The sequence below is a fragment of the Lygodium microphyllum genome, chromosome 8, assembly GCF_053477565.2.
Source record: "Lygodium microphyllum isolate KBCC chromosome 8, Lygodium_microphyllum_v1.1.10, whole genome shotgun sequence".
Classification (NCBI taxonomy): Eukaryota; Viridiplantae; Streptophyta; class Polypodiopsida; order Schizaeales; family Lygodiaceae; genus Lygodium; species Lygodium microphyllum.
The window spans coordinates 99969131-99985449 of NC_141142.1; the positions used below are offsets into that span (position 1 = coordinate 99969131).

General features: G+C 42.1%; 1 long non-coding RNA gene and 1 pseudogene across 1 annotated transcript; both read right to left on the minus strand.

Annotated features, from left to right (window-relative positions):
• Positions 1-2440: 2440 nt before the first annotated feature.
• LOC148032656 (uncharacterized) lies at positions 2441-3209 on the minus strand. Its single transcript, XR_015691762.1, has 2 exons — positions 3052-3209; positions 2441-2490 (listed from the first exon to the last, which is right to left on the minus strand). It is a non-coding gene; the product is annotated as an uncharacterized LOC148032656 (long non-coding RNA).
• Positions 3210-10667: 7458 nt separating this feature from the next.
• Positions 10668-16083, minus strand: LOC148032657 (zinc finger CCCH domain-containing protein 33-like; annotated as a pseudogene).
• Positions 16084-16319: the final 236 nt, after the last annotated feature.

The window sequence follows — 16319 nt, forward strand, 5'->3', positions numbered from 1 at the left end:
GGTTATGTGCATGATGTTCATCCTGAGTTTGTTTGCAGGTTGAAGAAAGCCTTGTATGGCTTGAAGCAAGCACCTAGAGCATGGTCTGACAAGATAGGACAGTATCTTGTCACTATTGGCTTTCAGATTTCCAAGGCAGATTTCTCACTTTATGTGAGAAAAACAGAGAAAGGTATTATGCTACTTGTCATTTATGTTGATGATTTGATTATGACAGGTGACAGTGATGAAGATATCCTTCATGTGAAAATGCTATTGAAGCAGAAGTTTGAGATGAAGGATTTGGGAGAGCTGCGTTATTTCTTGGGCATTGAGGTGATTAGATCACCAAGTGGGATACAGCTCTTGCAGAGGCAGTATGGATTGGACATGCTGTCCAAATATGGGATGACAGGCTGTAAGCCTATTTCAGTTCCTTTGGAGCAGAATGTGAAGCTGAGCGCAGATGCAGGTGAGCTTCTGGAAGACCCTACTATGTACAGACGCATAGTAGGAAGCTTGATTTATATGACTATTACCAGGCCAGACTTGAGCTATGCTGTTGGATTGGTAAGTCAGTTTATGCAGGCTCCAAGGAAACCGCATTTGGATGCGGCTAGACGCATACTCAGGTATGTGAAGTCCACATTGCAGTATGGAGTATTTTATGAGACTGGGGTTCAGATATAGTTGCATGGATACACTGATGCTGATTGGGCTGGTAGCATTTCTGATAGACGATCTACCAGTGGATATATGTTCTCTTTTGGGAGTGCTGCAGTCACTTGGAGCAGCAAGAAACAGCCTACAGTTGCCTTGTCTAGCACAGAGGCTGAGTACAGGGGTGCAGCAATGGCTGCATGTGAGGTAGCTTGGTTGCATAAGCTACTTTATGATATGCATCAGTCTACAGATGGGCCAGTTGTCATTTATTGTGACAACATGAGTAGTATACACTTGGCAAATAACCCAGTCTATCATGCTAGAACAAAGCACATTGAGGTGCATTATCACTATGTGCGGGAGAGGGTTTTACTAGGTCTTATTGATCTAGTTTATGTCAGCACAGAGGATCAGGTAGCTGACATATTTACGAAGGCATTGGGCGCAGAGAAGCTGCGCAAGTTTAGAGACCTGCTTGGTGTGCAAGAATCGGGATTGAGCTCGAGGGGGAGTGTTGAGATATCGAGCTCCACTCGTGATATGCCAGGGTGACCGTTGTGCATTTATGTCACCGACTTGTCAGTTGCAGATACGGTTGGTACACCGCCCATGAATAATAGCTAGATGACAGCTATCCTTATCTACTCTAGTTCGTGGCTCAGTTAGTATGCCACCTTAGTTAGTTGTCCTTGGTTTAAGATCCATATATAGGGTTCTTCTATTTCTTTGTATGAGAGTTCTTTTGGCTTACACAACTAAGAAGAGGAAAACTGTTTTCAGTCTCCACCTCTGTGTGTATTCCCCCATTGTGCAAGCAAGAAAGCTACAAGTGAGACTCCTTCCTTCTCTCCCACAATCGTGACACTCCCAAGATGATGTATCGATCTAGCCTCGATTCGTGCCCTCGCCGCCTCCCGCTGCTGACTCCAACGTCCTGGCGAATTTGTAGCCTCCTCCCTCAGTCGGCGCTAGTCGTTTGCATCTAACCACTCGGGCTTTGGAGCCCCACTCTTGAATGCCTTGCGTGCGTCGGATCGTCTATGTGACATGTATGCACGCATGCAATCCATCATCCAGCCCGTAGAGAATCTATCCACTGCAGCTGGCACTGGGAACTCCTCGTGCAAGGATGCTACTATGTACTCCTTGCTCCCCTCCGGTATGTTCCTCCAATGATCCAGGACGTTGTGCCGAAAAACTTGTTGGCACAACTCCCTCATGCGAGCCATCACCCTCCTCCCCTCATCATTCATGATGATGGCTCCTGACCTGCCATCCACTAGGTATCCATAACCCCTAGGAGTATGCCTAAGATGGGCCCTCTCCTATCTCCGTCCACGCTCCTGGGCATATCCAGGAGACCCCTGTACATCCGGTGTACGGATGGGGGTACCCTCTCCCAGAGTGCCACCAAAGGGGTGCCACCAAAGGGGGTGCCACCAAAAGGAGTGCCACCAAAAGGCGTGCCATCTGCCGACGGCTGCGCAAAAGCCGGAGTAACTGGAGTGGACGTCCCCACGGGTGTGACAAATCCTGGAGGTGACGCAGCTCCAGCTGAACGACGAGACGGAGACACCGCGTCCGTGTCTCCACAGCAGCACCCCCCTGATCCTCCTGCAGTCGCAGTCCCTCCCTCTGGCCCAAGTCGCGAGCGTCGAGATCGTCTGCTCGAAGTTGAAGCATCTGATTGCGCTGAAGCTGATCTAGCAGAGCGCCCTGACGAAGAACGAGACAGCTCCTGATCTGCCATCTCTCTGAATCTCGCGAGCTGATCTGGAGACATGCGTGCCATCATGTCCTGAAACTCCTCATCGCTCATCCCTCGACTCATCCTGAAAATGTCGATACCTGCACAGATAACAAATGATGTTAGAATAATCAATTTAAACTATACAAAGCACATTAATATAAATCATTTTTGAAAAATCCCTCTTAAAATGCATATCTTATCTACCTTTATGGAAGATCTAAACAATGAATTGAGTAATACAATTCTCCAAGAATGAAGTATTCTATGGTCCCATGTTAATCTCCTGACACAACTCTGCATACACTGGAAGGTCGATAGATATGTCACTACAAAAGAACAAGTCTGCCTCATTCTCAAAAAATTCTACAACTTCTGTATTTCCATCATTGTTAGCCGATGCGGGTTCCAAGCTTGCGGTGGCCTCCACCCCTTGTAATTTCGATCCCTCTATTTGCATATTTTCTTCATCTATGCATGGAACATCGCTTTGATCGTATACTCTTGCACCTCGAGGAGTTAAAGGTATAACATACCACCATCGAGGTTGTCGGGGATTTGGATAGAAGATTACCTATTCACAAACACTTACAAAGCGACTTCAAACCATTGTGACATAAACCATGTCGTATTACAATTAGCAAGCAAATGACTATTTGTACCTGTTCACAATGGGCCGGCAACACAAAGGTGTCGCGCAAATCCATCCATTTTTTTTCGGAATCTATTTCGAGAAATCCAGATGGACCTCGTCGAACTGTTGTGCCAGCTCCTCCAAGTACCACTTTGAACCACTGCACATCGAATATTATCATGGAGAAGCTACGGTAATCCACCGTAATAATACTTTGCAAGTTCCCAAAATACTCCATCTCATCCACAACCGTGTTCGGATCCGTTGCTCGTCGCCGGCTCTCTTGCTCAAACATTGCCATGAAACCACATTCCATTGTGGAGTGCATTTGGTCAATACGCTCCACCCGAAAATGCCGTCCGCGCGACCACGCTGCACTATATATTTTGTACTGCACATTGAAACACTCAAATTAGATGTAGCAAGCAAATTTAGATACGACACATTCTAAACCCCTCATTACCTTTGGACTACATCCCCTCGAGAACTCCCACTCCTCCATTGAGACCTCTGTCCCTTCGCTGGATGCTGCGATCAAGGCTCCATGCAACCATCGTGTTGACATAAACCGCGGCATCTCCTCCATGCCTTCGGGATATCGAATCAGTAGGTGACGCGTACTGCGTCGAAATTCAGCTCGCGCTTCCTCTCGATCTTGCCTTGCAATCTGGTACTTGGCGAGCCACGTCTCCATGGAGGCATGGTGCAACATACAAAAGCGATTCACCTTCTCTTTCATTGAGGCATCCATTCTTTTTTCTACCCCATTTCCAACCACCACATCTCCAGTCAGCCTCTCATCGTTCTTCAGCGTCCATAGCATTTCATTGTCTGGTTCCACCGTTGGTATCCATTGTGAGATATGCACTAACGCCTCTAACACCAACCAACCTTCCGCCATGCTACCTTCCGGACGAGCTCGTTGTCACACAAAGCCTTTCAGGGTTTTCATGAAGCGCTCCAAGAAGAACATCCATCGCGTATGGACAGGTCCAGCAATCTCCACTTCGTCCACAAGATGCACAAGAAGGTGAACTTGTATCGTGAACATGCTAGTGGGCAGGTATTTCTCAAAGAGACAGACCGTCTCAACTGCTCCCCGCCTTGCGGATTCAATAGAGGACATCTTAATCTCTTTCTGTGAGATCCATTGCATCAAAGTCAACAACCTGTAAATGGCCCCGCGAATTTCTGGAGTTAGGCATCCCGCGATCGCGATCGGTAGGACAAACTGCCACAAATGAGAAAGCATTAAGAATAATGGTCACTTTTCAAATTTCAAAATGTCCATGCTAATTAAAATCCATTCTGTTCACAAACCTGACATATCTTATGCCAATCATGGGATTTTAGCCAGACATTTGGTCATCTTTAGAAAATGCAGACCTGAGAGAACGCATCATACCCGTCGGAGTGCGGATAGACTTGATTATTTGCTTCACAATGCGCCCTTCTTTGCTAGACAAAACCCAGGGAGTGCTAGGAAGTTGCACTCCCCCTTCAGCACTCAAGCGCCTCCATCTTACCTACCTCCTTTAAATCCATTCGTGACCCTATAGTGTCTCTCTTTCCTGTGATGTGGTCCCATAGCAAGCTGCCCACATTTTTGAAAATATGCATGGGATCCAACAAGTGGTTGACCTGTAAGTGGGTCCAATATGGCAACTCGTAGAAAACTGAGAACCGTCGCATTCCATTTGGATGTGATTCCGGGTTTACCATTTTCAGCTCGTACCAGCTTGTAGCGTTCATACGTGCTGGAGGTCGTCCAAGAAAACCTTCCTTGAGTTCATGATCCTCCGACAAGAAAGCGGCATGTCCTTGATATACCATCTTCTTCATGGTTCGTGACCTTCGGGAGTCTAACTGTGGCCCACACAATGGACATGCATGATAACCTGAGGTAACCAGACCTGCAAGGTGATCCACGACCTAGTGAATACTTGATTGAATGAAATAAAATATAGATATTACCAGTGAGAACAAAGGTCTGCTCACCTGAGCACTCTCCCAATCCCGGAAAGTCATGCATCGTCCACATGAGAATGGCTCGAATGTTGGCTGACCGCCGACCATCGTGCCTGCTCATATCTTGCACCGTGACCCCCTCCTCCCACAAAATCTTAAGCTCATCGACTAATGGACGAAGATACACGTCCATATTTTGTACTTTGTAGCGGCTCGGGACGAGCAAGCTAAGGATGAGATGTCCTTTCTTCGTAGAAAGCCATGGAGGAATGTTGTAGTTGACAAGCACTATAGGCCACACACAGTAAGAAGTCGAGCGCAGACCGAATGGGTTCACACCATCCATGGCGAGACCGAGCTGAAGATTCCTTGGCTCTCGCACAAAGCCTGGGAAGGTAGAGTCAATGTGGCTCCATGCGCGTGAATCTGCTGATATTCGTTGCACTCCATCCGTGGACCTATTCTGCACATGCCACGTTGTCAAGCTTGCCATGGCAGACGTGCGAAACATGTGGTTTATGCGGGGGATGAGCGGAAAGTGTCTGAGAACTTTTTGAGGGATGGTTTGCCCTTGCAAGTCCTGTCGATACCTGTGAGCACCACACTTTGGACATAGTCTCGTATTCATCTCGAAACAATATGCAGTTGTTGATACATGCATGGATGTTATTGTAGTCCATGCCAAGCTTCCGTAAAACATGTCGTGCATCATCACGAGACTCAGGCATGGTGTTTGCAGGTGGCAATATATGATATTTCAATAACCTGAAAAAATCATAAAACACCTTGAAAAATCCATCCATGTTTGCAATAATACTGTTAAAAAGAAAAAAATAATGAAGTCTGTGTGCAAGGTACCTGAATAACTCAGTCACACTCGTATCGCTCCAACCGTATTTTGCTTGCACACTTAAGAGTGCAAGCAATGTCTTCAACCGAGATACTCAGCACCCATCATATAATGGTAAGGATGCTTCCTCTCTAAGCGGGTCAGATGTCTCAACATCCATGGGAATCAATGCATCGATCATTGCCTCCATCTCAGGCTCCAAGATTGTAGACAAGTCGGGAAGGTTGTCTGTCTCCTCTGGCATTGACGGTATAGATGGGCCTTGCGAGTGGTTGATTGGCTCCTGCAATCCATCCATCGCACGTCCACGAACTCTTCTAATTGGCTGCAAAGGGTGCACTCCCCCTTGGGTCGAGACATCACCCCCCTGGATACAAAATTTGCCAATAAGACCCAATCTTATTGTGTATGGTTTCCAATTATCTTGAGAGTACAATGCATGAAAAATGCTAACTTCAAATTACTGTTTGCTGAAAATCTGCAATCGCCTGATCAATGATCTCAGATTGAAACTCGCCAAATCGTCATACGTGTTCTATAGACAATCGGCGTTTTCGTCTAATTGCCAACTTGCATTGAGAGCAAGGACATGGGACACGCTGATTAAGATACGTCTCGCGGTCTTGAACAATAAGACCTTCTTCGTTTGCCATCTTATCTACATTACAGCAAACGAGACTTAAATGGATAGCTTTATGGAGATGTACGTCAAGTTGCAAGTTGACCATAAACCTTGCATTGTATATAGTAGTCGAGAGATTTTCCGATATTATATCTCGGCCTTGTATCATGCTCAACTATTTGTTTGTCCCGGTAGATAATTATTTGTTATATCTCGGCTTTGAGTATAAGTAATCCATTTTAAAATTAATGCGCGCCATCTATGAAATTTTTATAACTATAGTAATAAAATTTATTTCAATCAATTCTACTCATAGTCATAAGACCTAAGAGAAATTATCCTATACTCAATTTAAGGGTTTCTTATTCTATAACAATAATTTTGGGTTCATTTTGATGAAGTATGTGGCCCATGGCAAAGCACATTGCATACCATTATCAATAAGTATATTATCTTAAATTTCCTTCCCCTCCCTCTCCCTCTCCCTCTCGTTCTCTTTCTCTCACCCTCTCATTTCCTTCCCCTCCCTCTCCCTCTCCCTCTCCCTCTCTCTCTCCCTCTCCCTCTCTTTCTCTTTTTCTCCCTCTCCCTCTCTATCTCTCTTTCTCTCTCATTTCCTAAACAAGCAAAAAATAAAGTGATTTAAACATCCTCCAAGCAAAAGGGAGAGGGAGAGATACAATGCACTCTTCCTCTCTTTCTCTTTCTATCCCTCTCTCATTTCCTTCCCCTTCATCTCCCTCTCACTCTCTTTCTCTCTCATTTCCTCTCCTAAACAAGCAAAAAATAAAGTGATTCAAACATTAAATAAGCAAAAGGGAGAGGGAGAGAGAGAATGCACTCTCCCTCCTTCTCCCTCTCTTTCTCTTTCTCTCCCTCTCTTATTTCCTCCCCCTCCCTCTCCCTCTCCCTCTATTTCTATTTCTCTTTCTCTTTCTCTTTCTCTTTCTTTCCCTCTCCCTCTCCCTCTCCCTCTCTTTCTCTCTTACTCTCTCGTTTCCTCTCCTAAACAAGCAAAAAAGAAAGTAATTTAAACATTAAACAAGCAAAAGGGAGAGAGAGAGAGAATGCACTCTCCCTCTCTTTCTCTCCCTCTCCCTCTCCCTCTCCCTCTCTTTCTCTCCCTCTCTCTCCCTCTCCCTCTCCTTCTCTTTCATTTCCTCTCCTAAACAAACAAAAGAGAACGATTTAAACCTTCAACAAGTAAAAGAAAGAGAGAGGGAGACTCACCAATGAGATATGGCGAGCGTGGGCGGCTTCTCTTTGCAATGAGGGCTCCTCCTCTCCTTCGCGAACAACAGCGGTAGCGGCGGCGGCGGCGACAGCAAGTCTCTTCCTCTTCTTCTCTCACAAAACCTTGGCTCTCTCCCTCGCTCTCGCTCTCAAAAGGCGAAGAAAAGAAAATGAAAACGGCGCTCTGGTTTTTGACCACGCTTTTTTTCCCTGCGGCGTCGCTATTGGCGTCGCTATTTGCGTCGAAATAGCGACGCAAATAGCGACGCCAGTTGAATAGTGATGCATTTGCGACGCAAATAGCGACGCCAGTTGCGACGCCAATAGTGACGCCGATAGCGATGCCGATATCCGCCGTCGCTAATCGGCGTCGCTAATTGCCCAATTCCTTGTAGTGATGAACATGCTCAAAATATATACAAAAGGAGGTGAAAAGACTAATGACACTACAAGGCAATGGGCAAATAGTGACAGTCATTTGCAATGGAAAACAATGACATTGCTATTAGTGTCACTAATAGCATCACATCACAAATAGTGACACCATTCTAAGAAAAAAAAAGCACCGAAAACTTGAGTGTGGCATTGCCACAAACAGTTTCAAGAGAAAGCGAAAGAGATCGTGGCTTTGGGAGGGAGAGGGAGAGAAAGAGGGAAAGAGAGAGAAGGACAGCTTCTCATCATTGCCATCGCCACCACCACCATACACAAAGAAGAGGGAGAAGTGCACGAGGGAGAAAGAAGGGACGTTGAGAAGAGATGTGTTCTTTCTCCCTCTTCTTGCTTTGTTCATGTGTTTTCTTCTTTTCTTTTGTTTGTTTTTCTTGAGGATGAGATGTGTTGAGAGAGAAAGAGAGGAAATAAGAGAGGGAGAAGAAGGAAAGAAAATGAAGAGAGAATGAGAGAGAGAGAAAAAAGAGGAAAGATAACAAAGAGAGAGAGAGAGATAATAGAAGGGAGAGAAAGGAAAAGAGAGAAGAAGTGAGAGCGGGGAGGGAAGATGGGGGAGACACACACACACACACACACACACACACACACACACACACACACACACACACACACATATATATATATATATAGAGAGAGAGAGAGAGAAAGAAGGATGAAAGGACGCAAATAAAAAAAGAGAAAGAGAAAGAGAATGTGAAAGGTGAAAAGAGAAATAAATAACGAGGAAGGGAGGTAAATAAAAAAAGGGAAGAGAGAAAGAGAAAGAGGGATGGGGAGAGAAATAAAAAGGGGTATAGAGAAAGATAGAGGGACATGGAGAGAAAATGAATGGACAAAGAGAGATGAAGGGAGGCAAACAAATAAAGGGAAAGGGAGAGAAAGATGAGTAGAGATTAAAATGAAGAAAGATCATCACAATGAACTTTTAAACATTTCCTACATAGGAAAAAAAGGGAATTTCCTATCAATTCCCTAGTTTAAATTACACATAAGTAGGAAAAGTAAATAATAGGAAAAATGGAACATTTCATAGAGAAACTTGGGAATCGCATATGGAATTCCCTACATAGGAAATTTTTCCTACATAGGGAAATTACTTTCTCTACTTATGTGTAATTTTAACTAGGGAATTGATAGGAAATTCCTTTTTTTTTTCCTTTTCTACGTAAGAATTTTCATATGTTTCCCTACATATGGTAATTTTCTTATATATGAAATTTCTTATTTGATTCTAATTTTTTTCTCTAACTTGAAAATATTGCATTTTTCTTAGTTTGCATATTCTTACTCATATGAATTTCTACGTAGGAAATTATATAGCAAATATTCAACTAGAAAATTATATAGAGATTATTTAGTTAATTTCAAATAAGACATAACACATATCTAATAGATTAGGTAAGAATTTTTCACTATATAGGCTTTTTTCTCCATGTCAAGAAAAAGTTCCTAAATAGATAATATTTTCTTATATACAATTTTTTTCCTATGTCATGAAAAAGATTATATATATGCAATTTTATTAACCTATTATACGATCACAAAGCAAGAGCAAAAGCAAGAGCACAACAGTTAAGGAGACTTGAGACAAGCGGAAGTAAATGCCAGCAAGCGCAAATCGAGCGAGCAATCAACTTGGGCAAGTTGGTGCCACGTGGCGTTTCCTGTCCACGTTCCTGAGACAAGAAACATAGTAGGAGGCATGTTCCTTGCTAGATTCCTTGTCAGAAATGGGAGGGTGGATTTCCATGACACCTTTGCACCTATAGCTCGAATGGCTACCATTAGAGCCATTCATACCTTAGCCAGTCATTATAGGCGTTGGCCATTTATTAGTTTGATGTGAAGTCTACTTTTCTTAATGGATATTTGCAAAGGAAATCCGTAAGAGAGAAAAAAAAAGGGATTAAATACCAGCTAACTGGCTAGTACAAAAGGTGTAAGGGACTTGATTTTGGATGATCATTATTATAATACAAGTCTCCTTCATCTTCTCTCTTTCTTAGCTCTCATGGCTACCTTCTCTCCCTTTTTTTCTTTCTCTCTCCTTTTCTAATATTTCTCTCTCCTCATCACTCTCTTTCTCTCTCTTTTGCACCTCATCTTCTCTCTCTTCTATACTCTCTCTTCTCTTTGTTCCACTCTAGTCCACTCCGTGACAAGTGGTATCAGGGTTTCTTAGGTTCTTGATCTAGTTAGTCATTTTTTTTTAGTTTTCCCTTTTTAGCCACACAAATCCAAGAACTTCATATACACAAGTAGAGACATGGTAAGCAACAATGAAGACATGTAACATTGAAGACTAGAGAGTGGACAACACACCTAGAGTAGGCATAAGACCTTGCCATTTTGTGTCTTTAACTTTCTCAATCTTCACTGCAATTGAGTCACTTATGCTGATCAAGTAAAGTTTTCTAGAATGAGCAATATGCTGAAAAAAGGGTTTTGCCTTATAGCTTTCCATAAGGATCGGGCTTGAGAACCTAGAAGGGTGAATTCTTGGTTGCCTTGCATGCCATCAAGTGAAAGGAATAGCAAAGTAAACCATTAAATTATGAGTAGGTGCAACAGATGCTCCCAATGGAGAGTATGTAGATGGCATGGAATGATCAAATTTGCATGTAGGTCTAAACCTGCAGTAACCAAATTAGTTGTAGAAATTATAGGGAGGAGTTCCCAACCTCAATGGAAGACTCATAGGACTCAACACACTTCCATGCTGGGAGATGGTCCGGTCAGCTGCATGATGAAACTTGCATTGTAAATCAAACCTACATTCCTCTATCTTCACATAGTATTGGCATTCCAGTTTACCAAGCTTCTCTGGATACATAGCTTCTAGAGGCCCAGAAGTGGAAGGAGATGGTGGAGTTGGTAATATGATTGATGGGGAGCTAGGAATGAATGGGAGTAACATTCCCATGGCAACAAGCTTTGGCAGTGCTGGCACATACATGTAGCTTGCTTGCTACTGTCCCTCATGGAATGAAAGTGGAGCTTGCTGGTAAGGACTCCATGGTGGCATAGGAACAACCCCCTCGGGGTAGGGTAAAAGAATAGGGGTAATATTTGAGGGTTGGGTGATTAAACTTGCAAGTGATTCCATATTTTCAATGGCCCAGGTAAAATGCACAACCCTTTTCACCTGACCGTAATGGTAGATTCAGAACATTCAGCTGAATAGGGCTTGTCACTCTAACTGTCTCAGGAGGGTGATGGTATCTACACATTGCTCCAAACCTACAGGCACCTATTCTTAGATAGTACTAGCATTGACTTGCCAATCCTCTGGGGATAGTCACCCCTGATCCAGGTTGTTAATGGTGCCAGCTGAATATGGCCTGCCACTTCAACTTTCTCAAGAGGGTGATGGTATCTACACGTTGCTCTAAACCTACAGGCACCTGTTCTTAGATAATACTTGGCATTGGCTGGCTAATCCTCTGGGGATAGTCACCCCTGATCCACCTTATTGATGGTGCCAACCCGTCGGTTAGGTGGATGTTTATATTTACACTTGGCATCAAAGTTGTGGCTGGTTGTTAGGTGGAGACTGCTATTTTGGTACCTATTATCTTTGGGCCTATATGACTTGTCTTGTCTAAGAGTCTTTGAATTGGACGAACAAGGCAAAAGTCATTATAGGTCATCTTTGGTTTTGACCCTTCACGCTGATAGTCAACATAAGAGTATGATCTAAGCTCCACCAATGTCTTGTTCTTGGGCATGATAGCACCATTGTTTTGTGCATCAATGATGCTATCACATAATGTGTTAACTATTGCATTAACATTCATCTGCAAGTTCCACTTCTCAAAATTATCACTGTGCAAAACATTAACTGAGCAGTAGTTTTCAACACTACTGTTACTATTTTGACTAAAACAGCTCATTCTAGATTGTTGGAGCGATGGGGAGCAGAGGCATTCCCTTACAATGATGAGCATATCGATGCTCTACATAAAGTTGCAAATGATGAGCAGATCAATGCTCTACATAAAGCTACAAAGGAAATATTAGAGAATCAGAATCTATAAATCCTTTTAGTCCATGATGAACAAGATTATGTGATTTGAAAGAATGGAGAATAGGTCAAAGTTGCAGATTTAGCAGGCAAAATTGTTGCATTGTACTTTTCATCACATTGGTGCCCACCATGCCAAAGATTCACACCAGTGTTGACATTCATTTATAATCAGTTGAGGGAAAAAAACAAGGAATTTGAGGTTGTGTTTATCTCATCTAATGAAGACCAAGAATATTTTGATAACTACTTCAATGGCATGCCATGGCTTGTTGTGGCATATAGTGATTCGAAAACGAAAAAAGTACTTAGTCAGTGGTTTGAAGTTGAAGGCATACCTTATTCTAATCAAATTGCTTTCATTTGCTGGTCAAATACTCCACCTCGAATCTGACTTACTTCTGAAGGAAAGGGAAAGAACTTTTGGAATTGACAATAAGAGAAGCAGCTCTGTTTGAAATCTATTCTATATCAACATAGTTCAACTAATCCTATACATCAAATGATGCAAAGAGATGCTTGGATTTTAGTAGCTGTATATCCAACATGCATATGCTCATATTGATTATTGTTCCCATCCATGAGAGAAGTTCAAGTTCTATATCCTGCTCTCCAAGTCCTTGCATCAGCCTGTGCAGGTACGGCCCAAATAAATAATGGACGGCAACCATTGTAGCGAGACTAAACAAAGTAACACAATTGGCAATCCCACCTTTCTACAACATAGACACTTGAGGCAATAAGAAAAAAAGTGAAGACCAGCCCTACGATGACAAACAAGCAGCATGAGATTATGAATATCCTTTTCATTTTACTAAGTGTGTTATAGGAAATAGCTTCATGATACCTCGAGGATCTAATTGTGGCTTCAATTAGAAAGAAGAATGTGATTTACAGTTTGTATCCACCTCCCTGTAGATGCATTAAAAGAAGGATAAGCTTCCTCCTTTCCCTATCATATCTTTTTTTAATTTTTCCTATAACAATCCTCAACCCATAACCCAAAAAGCTTTTTACTGAAAGGACAAGAAACCTCCATTCCACTTACCTTGGAGCCTTTAGTTTGTCTTTCCTTTCTTGACATAGACAAGGGCTTACTGTAGAGATGCATCTTTCCTTGTGTACATCATCGGAGAGTAACTGCATGTTAAAGATTACACATGATCAAGTCATTAGAATGGAATAAAAATACATCATTTACCAAAGCTACTGTTTCTCAAAATCCAATATTATAAGGGTTGGTAAATTGGGATCTAGTACCATAAAGTTTTACCTATTTCCATAAGTTTGTAGTGTATGTGACTGTACACACAGCAATAAACTAACAAATGCTACATGGCCTTCTTTCCCCTTAAAGAGGAAAATTGTTTGGATTTTGAAAGGGGCAACTGCATCTGCAGACTTCTAATAAAGGGGCAACTGCATTTGCAAACCAAACACAAAACAAAATCTTGAAAGGGGCAACTGCATTTACAGGCTTCTAATGAAAGCACAAGAGGAAGAGAGATCATTCCTTCCAATGCAGAGGTATTACTCCATGTCCTTAAATGAAAAATAATAGCATCTTCTTCTCCTTTCCTGTCTAAAAATACACTATCATTATGTTTCTCTAGTTCACCACTCTTATTGACACCTGACCAATCAAAGAAGATAGCTTACTGTCTTATAAAACCTCTTCAAACAATGACCACCAAAACCATTTGGTTAAACAAAATCTTGAAAGGGGCAACTGCATTTGCAGGCTTCTAATGAAAGCACAAGAGGAAGAGAGATCATTCCTTCCAATGCAGAGGTATTACTCCATGTCCTTAAATGAAAAATAATAGCATATTCTTCTCCTTTCCTGTCTAAAAATGCACTATCATTATGTTTCTCTAGTTCACCACTCTTATTGACACCTGACCAATCAAAGAAGATAGCTTACTGTCTTATAAAACCTCTTCAAACAATGACCACCAAAACCATTTGGTTAAACAATAACTACTAAAAAGCTCAAGATTCACTACAAGGATATATGGGAATAGCGATGGCCATTTGCAACACAAATAGTGATGATACTCAGACGAAAAAAAATGGGTTGAAACCTGAGTGCAGCATTTTGCCGCAAAAGAGTGAAAGAGAGAGCAAACTACATCATGCGTTTGGGAGGGAGAGGGAGAGGGAGAGAGAAAGAGGGAGTAGGATACCTTCTCACTATTGCCGCCGCCATTCATGAAGAAGAGGAGGAAGTGCACAAAGGGCAAAGAGGATCTGCCATCCCAAAGAGGAGTCGCTGAATCCATCCTCAAGCCTTTGTGTTGAGTGTATTGCTCCCTCTTGGTTTGTTCTTGTTTTTTCTCATTTTCTTATGTTTGTTTTTGTTAAGAATGATGTGTATCGAGGAAGAAAGAGAGGAAACGAGAGAGGGAGAAGAAGAGAGAAAAAGGAAGAAAGAACAAGAGAGAGAGAGAGAGAGAGAGAATAAACATGAAACATAATAAAGAAAGAGAGAAAGAGAGAGAGAGGGAGGGAGAGAGGAGAAGGAATGAATGAAAAACAAAGAGAGGGTAAGATCTTGTTCTTTCATTTCTTCTTTTCTTGTTTATAGTAGTAGTAGTATATATATATATATATATATATATATATGTATGTATATATATGTATATATATGTATATTGTTAAGGGTGTATCTTGGGTTTGTTCGATGCTTCGGGAAGGCGCAAAAGGCATGCGTCTCTAGGCTCGGTAAATCGAAAGAGAGATTGGACTTAGAGGTGAATGGATGGTTTTCTTGACATGCTTTGCACTACCTCCTTCTACACTTTGCATATCGAGTTGCACACAAAGGAAAAAAGGTGGCGAGGTCTGGTGCAATACCACAGGACGGCGACGTAGGGTAGCTAGTCCCTCACCCCCATGCATAGCATATTAGACTTTACATACTGTAGGCTTGTAGGTGGGTGGAGAGAAACAAAAAGAGGGGAAACAAAGAAAGAGAGAGAGAGAGAGAAAAAGAAAGATAGAAAATAAGAGAGGAAGTAGAAGAAAGGAAGAGGAATAGCAAACGAGAAAGAGAGAATAAACATGAAAGACAAAGAAAACATGAAAGAGAAAAGGGGAGAGAACATAAAACGAAGAGCGCAAAGAAAGGTGCAAAGAAACGAGGAGAAACAAAGAAAGGGGGAGGAAACCAAGACTTTAGTTGACATTAATTTTGTTGAGTTACAAGAGAAGAAATCCCTTCTCAAATAATTTAAGAAAGAAAAAAGAATGATTAAAAAAACAAATTGTTTGTCGTAATGTAAACCAAATGGAAAATGATAAAGGCCGTTATGTTCAAGATTGCAAGGCATATCTTAATCAGCATGTCCCATGTCCTTGCTCTCAATGTAAGCTGGCAATTAGATGAAAATTTTGATTATTTATAGAACACGTACGATGCTTTGCTGAGTTTCAATCGGAGATCATTGATCATACGATCTCAGATTTTGAGCAAATGGTAAGAAAAGTGTATATCAATCATGATTGTATTCACAAATTAATTGAATGTCATATACAAAAACATTGGATGTGGATGTAAAATTTATTATAAGGAGGTGACGCCTCATCCCAAGGAGGAGTGCACCTATTGTGGCTAGTTAAAAGAGTTTACGGTGTCGTGATGCTGCGCATCCGAGTCGTATACACCTCCATTTCTTTTGTTGTGCATTTGTGTTAATCTCCGCGTGTGATTCATTGTTTGTGTGATGCATTTTAATAATCCGCATCCAATGTATATATTCCCTTAGTGCATGCGCATGATTTTGTTTGGATGCATGATGTGCGTGTATTAGAAAAATATGAAAAACTGATGCCAAAGGATCTTTGTCCTGCTGCTTTGAATAACAGCCAAGGCACTGCCCTCTAGCCTGCTTACAGGCTCATTCACCATTGCTCCTTTCTCACTGAAATCCTCATGAGAGATTGATAGTATATAAACTATCAGAGGCAAATATAAACTGTCAGAGGTCGTCACAGTGGCTGAACAGGTTGCGAGGAGGATGAATTCCGTCAATAGGACTGAAATGCTGATTGCAAAGAGATGTCAGACATCAGATGTTGTGGAAAATCACTACGTCAGAAGCAAGGAGACGAACAGAGGGTAATATGTGAAAGCTTTTACATTGT